Raw genomic sequence first — 7,546 nt, forward strand, 5'->3', positions numbered from 1 at the left:
GATAACATAGGGGATTGGATAGGATAGAGGATAGGAGACGATAGAGGATAGGATAGGATTGATGATAGGATAGGAAAGATTACAGGATAGGATACAGGATACGATATTATAGAGGACAGGATAGGATAGAGGATAGGATAGGATAGAGGATAGGATAGGATAGAGGATAGGATAGGATAGAGGATACGATATTATAGAGGATAGGATAGGATAGGGGATAACATAGGGGATTGGATAGGATAGAGGATAGGATAGGATAGAGGATAGAGGATAGGATAGGATTGAGGATAGGATAGTAAAGAGGACAGGATAGGATACAGGATACGATATTATAGAGGATAGGATAGGATAGATGATAGGATAGGATAGAGGATAGGGTAGGATAGAGGATAGGATAGGATAGAGGATAGGATAGGATAGAGGATAGAGGATAGGATAGGATAGAGGATAGAGGATAGGATAGGATAGAGGATAGAGGATAGGATAGGATATAGGATAGGATAGGAAAGAGGATACGATATTATAGAGGATACGATATTATAGAGGGTGGATAGGATAGAGGATAGGATAGGATAAAGGATAGGATAGGATAGAGGATAGGAGAGGATAGAGTATATGATAGGATAGAGGATAGGATACGGATAGAGGATAGGATAGGATAGAGGATAGATGATAGGATAGGATTGAGGATAGGATAGTAAAGAGGACAGGATAGGATACAGGATACGATATTATAGAGGATAGGATAGGATAGAGGATAGGATAGGATAGAGGATAGGATAGGATAGAGGATAGGACAGGATAGAGGATAGGATAGGATAAAGGATAGGATAGGATAGAGGATAGGAGAGGATAGAGTATATGATAGGATAGAGGATAGGATACGGATAGAGGATAGGATAGGATAGAGGATAGATGATAGGATAGGATTGAGGATAGGATAGTAAAGAGGACAGGATAGGATACAGGATACGATATTATAGAGGATAGGATAGGAAAGAGGACAGGATAGGATACAGGATACGATATTATAGAGGATATGATATTATAGAGGATAGGATAGGATAGAGGATAGGATAGGATAGAGGATAGGATAGGATGGAGGATAGGATAGGATAGAGGATAAGATAGGATAGAGGATAACATAGGGGATTGGATAGGATAGAGGATAGGAGACGATAGAGGATAGGATAGGATTGATGATAGGATAGGATAGATGATATTATAGGAAAGAGGATAGGATATGATAGAGGATACGATATTATAGAGGATAGGATAGGATAGGGGATAACATAGGGGATTGGATAGGATAGAGGATAGGATAGGATTGATGATAGGATAGGAAAGAGGACAGGATAGGATACAGGATACGATATTATAGAGGATATGATATTATAGAGGATAGGATAGGAAAGAGGATAGGATAGGATAGAGGATAGGATAGGATGGAGGATAGGATAGGATAGAGGATAAGATAGGATAGAGGATAACATAGGGGATTGGATAGGATAGAGGATAGGAGACGATAGAGGATAGGATAGGATTGATGATAGGATAGGAAAGATTACAGGATAGGATACAGGATACGATATTATAGAGGATACGATATTATAGAGGATAGGATAGGGTAGAGGATAGGATAGGATAGAGGATAGGATAGGATAGAGGATAGGATAGGATAGAGGATAGGATAGGATAGAGGATAGGATAGGATAGATGATTGGATAGGATAGAGGATACCAAAGGATAGAGGATAGGATAGGATTGAGGATAGGATAGGAAAGAGGACAGGATAGGATACAGGATACGATATTATAGAGGATACGATATTATAGAGGATACGATATTATAGAGGATAGGATAAGATAGAGGATAGGATAGGATAGAGGATAGGATAGGATAGAGGATAGGATAGAAGATAGGATAGGACAGAGGATAGGATGGGATAGAGGATACGATAGGATAGAGGATATGATAGGATTGATGATAGGATAGGATAGATGATATTATAGGAAAGAGGATAGGATATGATAGAGGATACGATATTATAGAGGATAGGATAGGATAGAGGATAGGATAGGATAGAGGATAGGATAGGATAGAGGATAGGATAGGATATAGGATAGGATAGGATAGAGGATAGGATAGGATAGAGGATAGGATAGAGGATAGGATAGGATAGATGATTGGATAGGATAGAGGATACCAAAGGATAGAGGATAGGATAGGATTGAGGATAGGATAGGAAAGAGGACAGGATAGGATACAGGATACGATATTATAGACGATACGATATTATAGAGGATATTATAGGATAGAGTATAGGATAGGATGGAGGATAGGATAGGACAGAGGATAGGATAGGATACAGGACACGATATTATAGAGGATAGGATAGGATAGAGGATACGATAGGATAAAGGATAGGATAGGATAGAGGATAGGAGAGGATAGAGTACAGGATAGGATAGAGGATAGGATAGGATAGAGGATAGGATAGGATAGAGTATAGGATAGGATAGAGGATAGGATAGGATACAGGATACGATATTATAGAGGATACGATATTATAGAGGATAGGATAGGATAGAAAATTGGATAGGATGAAGGATAGGATAGGATAGAGGATAGGAGAGGATAGAGTATAGGATAGGATAGAGGATAGGATAGGATAGAGGATAGGATAGGATAGAGTATAGGATAGGATAGAGGATAGGATGGGATAGAGGATACGATAGGATAGAGGATATGATAGGATAGAGGATAGGATAGGATAGAGGATAGGGGATTGGATCGGATACAGGATAGGAGACGGTAGAGGATTGGATAGGATAGAGGATAGGATAGAGGATTGGATAGGATAGAGGATATTATAGGATAGAGGATAGGATAGGATAGCGGATAGGATAGGATCGAGTATAGGATAGAATTGAGGATAGGATAGGGCTGAGGATAGGATAGGAAAGAGGACAGGATAGGATAGAGGATAGGATAGGATAGAGGATAGGATAGGATAGAGGATAACATAGGGGATTGGATAGGATAGAGGATAGGAGACGATAGAAGATAGGATAGGATTGATGATAGGATAGGATAGATGATATTATAGGAAAGAGGATAGGATATGATAGAGGATACGATATTATAGAGGATATTATAGGATAGGGCATAACATAGGGGATTGGATAGGATAGAGGATAGGATAGGATTGATGATAGGATAGGAAAGAGGACAGGATAGGATACAGGATACGATATTATAGAGGATACGATATTATAGAGGATACGATATTATAGAGGATAGGATAGGATAGAGGATAGGGTAGGATAGAGGATAGGATAGGATAGAGGATAGGATAGGATATAGGATAGGATAGGATAGAGGATAGGATAGGATAGAGGATAGGATAGGATAGATGATTGGATAGGATAGAGGATACCAAAGGATAGAGGATAGGATAGGATATAGGATAGGATAGGAAAGAGGACAGGATAGGATACAGGATACGATATTTTAGAGGATACGATATTATAGAGGATACGATATTATAGAGGATATTATAGGATAGAGTATAGGATAGGATGGAGGATAGGATAGGACAGAGGATAGGATAGGATACAGGATACGATATTATAGAGGATAGGATAGGATAGAGGATAGGATAGGATAAAGGATAGGAGAGGATAGAGTATAGGATAGGATAGAGGATACGATAGGATAGAGGATAGGATAGGATAAAGGATAGGATAGGATAGAGGATAGGAGAGGATAGAGTATAGGATAGGATAGAGGATAGGATAGGATAGAGGATAGGATAGGATAGAGTATAGGATAGGATAGAGGATAGGATAGGATACAGGATACGATATTATAGAGGATACGATATTATAGAGTATAGGATAGGATAGAGGATAGGATAGGATGAAGGATAGGATAGGATAGAGGATAGGAGAGGATAGAGTATAGGATAGGATAGAGGATAGGATAGGATATAGGATAGGATAGGATAGAGGATACGATAGGATAGAGGATATGATAGGATAGAGGATAGGATAGGATAGAGGATAGGATAGGATAGAGGATAGGATAGGATAGAGGATAGGATACGGATAGAGGATATGATAGGATAGAGGATAGGATAGGATAGAGGATAGGATAGGATAGAGGATAGGATAGGATAGAGGATATGATACGGATAGAGGATAGGATAGGATAGAGGATAGGATAGAGGATAGGATAGAGGATTGGAAAGGATAGAGGATATTATAGGATAGAGGATAGGATAGGATAGCGGATAGGATAGTATGGAGTATACGATAGAATTGAGGATAGGATAGGGTTGAGGATAGGATAGGATAGAGGATAGGATAGAGAATAGGATAGGATAGAGGATAGGGGATTGGATCGGATACAGGATAGGAGACGGTAGAGGATTGGATAGGATAGAGGATAGGATAGAGGATATTATAGGATAGAGGATAGGATAGGATAACGGATAGGATAGGATGGAGGATAGGATAGGATAGAGGATAAGATAGGATAGAGGATAACATAGGGGATTGGATAGGATAGAGGATAGGAGACGGTAGAGGATTGGATAGGATAGAGGATATTATAGGATAGAGGATAGGATAGGATGGAGGATAGGATAGGATAGAGGATAAGATAGGATAGAGGATAACATAGGGGATTGGATAGGATAGAGGATAGGAGACGATAGAGGATAGGATAGGAATGTTGATAGGATAGGAAAGATTACAGGATAGGGTACAGGATACGATATTATAGAGGACAGGATAGGATAGAGGATAGGATAGGATAGAGGATAGGATAGGATAGAGGATAGGATAGGATAGAGGATAGGATACGGATAGAGGATAGGATAGAATAGAGGATAGGATAGAGGATAGGATAGAGGATTGGATAGGATAGAGGATATTATAGGATAGATGATAGTATAGGATAGCGGATAGGATAGTATGGAGTATACGATTGAATCGAGGATAGGATAGGGTTGAGGATAGGGTAGGATAGAGGATAGGAGAAGATCGAGGATAGGATAGGATAGAGGATAGGATACGATAGAGGATAGGATAGAGAATAGGATAGGATAGAGGATAGGGGATTGGATCGGATACAGGATAGGAGACGGTAGAGGATTGGATAGGATAGAGGATAGGATAGAGGATTGGATAGGATAGAGGATATTATAGGATAGAGGATAGGATAGGATAGCGGATAGGATAGGATCGAGTATAGGATAGAATTGAGGATAGGATAGGGCTGAGGATAGGATAGGAAAGAGGACAGGATAGGATAGAGGATAGGATAGGATAGAGGATATGATAGGATAGAGGATAGCATAGGATAGAGGATAGGATAGGATAGAGGATAACATAGGGGATTGGATAGGATAGAGGATAGGAGACGATAGAAGATAGGATAGGATTGATGATAGGATAGGATAGATGATATTATAGGAAAGAGGATAGGATATGATAGAGGATACGATATTATAGAGGATAGGATAGGATAGGGCATAACATAGGGGATTGGATAGGATAGAGGATAGGATAGGATTGATGATAGGATAGGAAAGAGGACAGGATAGGATACAGGATACGATATTATAGAGGATACGATATTATAGAGGATACGATATTATAGAGGATAGGATAGGATAGAGGATAGGGTAGGATAGAGGATAGGATAGGATAGAGGATAGGATAGGATATAGGATAGGATAGGATAGAGGATAGGATAGGATAGAGGATAGGATAGGATAGATGATTGGATAGGATAGAGGATACCAAAGGATAGAGGATAGGATAGGATTGAGGATAGGATAGGAAAGAGGACAGGATAGGATACAGGATACGATATTTTAGAGGATACGATATTATAGAGGATACGATATTATAGAGGATATTATAGGATAGAGTATAGGATAGGATGGAGGATAGGATAGGACAGAGGATAGGATAGGATACAGGATACGATATTATAGAGGATAGGATAGGATAGAGGATAGGATAGGATAAAGGATAGGAGAGGATAGAGTATAGGATAGGATAGAGGATACGATAGGATAGAGGATAGGATAGGATAAAGGATAGGATAGGATAGAGGATAGGAGAGGATAGAGTATAGGATAGGATAGAGGATAGGATAGGATAGAGGATAGGATAGGATAGAGTATAGGATAGGATAGAGGATAGGATAGGATACAGGATACGATATTATAGAGGATACGATATTATAGAGTATAGGATAGGATAGAGGATAGGATAGGATGAAGGATAGGATAGGATAGAGGATAGGAGAGGATAGAGTATAGGATAGGATAGAGGATAGGATAGGATATAGGATAGGATAGGATAGAGGATACGATAGGATAGAGGATATGATAGGATAGAGGATAGGATAGGATAGAGGATAGGATAGGATAGAGGATAGGATAGGATAGAGGATAGGATACGGATAGAGGATATGATAGGATAGAGGATAGGATAGGATAGAGGATAGGATAGGATAGAGGATAGGATAGGATAGAGGATATGATACGGATAGAGGATAGGATAGGATAGAGGATAGGATAGAGGATAGGATAGAGGATTGGAAAGGATAGAGGATATTATAGGATAGAGGATAGGATAGGATAGCGGATAGGATAGTATGGAGTATACGATAGAATTGAGGATAGGATAGGGTTGAGGATAGGATAGGATAGAGGATAGGATAGAGAATAGGATAGGATAGAGGATAGGGGATTGGATCGGATACAGGATAGGAGACGGTAGAGGATTGGATAGGATAGAGGATAGGATAGAGGATATTATAGGATAGAGGATAGGATAGGATAACGGATAGGATAGGATGGAGGATAGGATAGGATAGAGGATAAGATAGGATAGAGGATAACATAGGGGATTGGATAGGATAGAGGATAGGAGACGGTAGAGGATTGGATAGGATAGAGGATATTATAGGATAGAGGATAGGATAGGATGGAGGATAGGATAGGATAGAGGATAAGATAGGATAGAGGATAACATAGGGGATTGGATAGGATAGAGGATAGGAGACGATAGAGGATAGGATAGGAATGTTGATAGGATAGGAAAGATTACAGGATAGGGTACAGGATACGATATTATAGAGGACAGGATAGGATAGAGGATAGGATAGGATAGAGGATAGGATAGGATAGAGGATAGGATAGGATAGAGGATAGGATACGGATAGAGGATAGGATAGAATAGAGGATAGGATAGAGGATAGGATAGAGGATTGGATAGGATAGAGGATATTATAGGATAGATGATAGTATAGGATAGCGGATAGGATAGTATGGAGTATACGATTGAATCGAGGATAGGATAGGGTTGAGGATAGGGTAGGATAGAGGATAGGAGAAGATCGAGGATAGGATAGGATAGAGGATAGGATACGATAGAGGATAGGATAGAGAATAGGATAGGATAGAGGATAGGGGATTGGATCGGATACAGGATAGGAGACGGTAGAGGATTGGATAGGATAGAGG

The sequence above is a fragment of the Halictus rubicundus genome, unplaced genomic scaffold (assembly GCF_050948215.1).
Source record: "Halictus rubicundus isolate RS-2024b unplaced genomic scaffold, iyHalRubi1_principal scaffold0026, whole genome shotgun sequence".
Classification (NCBI taxonomy): domain Eukaryota; kingdom Metazoa; phylum Arthropoda; class Insecta; order Hymenoptera; family Halictidae; genus Halictus; species Halictus rubicundus.